This window comes from Tupaia chinensis, unplaced genomic scaffold (assembly GCF_000334495.1).
Source record: "Tupaia chinensis unplaced genomic scaffold, TupChi_1.0 Scaffold000361_2, whole genome shotgun sequence".
In the NCBI taxonomy this organism is placed as follows: Eukaryota; Metazoa; Chordata; class Mammalia; order Scandentia; family Tupaiidae; genus Tupaia; species Tupaia belangeri.
In genome coordinates, this window is record NW_006159858.1 from 5,350,183 (window position 1) to 5,350,393 (window position 211).

Here is a 211-nt window from a genome sequence, read left to right on the forward strand (position 1 = left end):
AAATACGGTCGTCAGGGGCCCGCCCCGTCTGCCAGTCCCCGGCAGGGGCGGTGTGGACGTCAGTACGTCAGCCCCGCCCTCCACGTCCTGCTGGGGAAGACTGACCGGAGAGCGCAGGCGGGCGCCAGCTCTGTAAGGGCTGCAGGAGCCTGGCTAACTGCGGCTGCGCAGGTATGCAGGGGGCGGGGCTTCCGGTGACCACGCCCCTCCA

General features: G+C 70.6%; 1 protein-coding gene across 5 annotated transcripts in view; it reads left to right on the top strand.

Moving 5' to 3' along the window:
- The first annotated feature begins 100 nt into the window (after positions 1-100).
- The window catches only part of NBEAL1 (neurobeachin like 1), a 209,066-nt gene continuing 208,955 nt past the window's right edge, over positions 101-211 (top strand). For all 5 annotated transcript variants that reach the window (XM_014589572.2, XM_027773657.1, XM_027773656.1 and 2 more), the window contains exon 1: positions 101-171. The gene's annotated coding sequence lies outside the window, so the exon portion shown is untranslated. The remainder of the gene's footprint in view (positions 172-211) is intronic.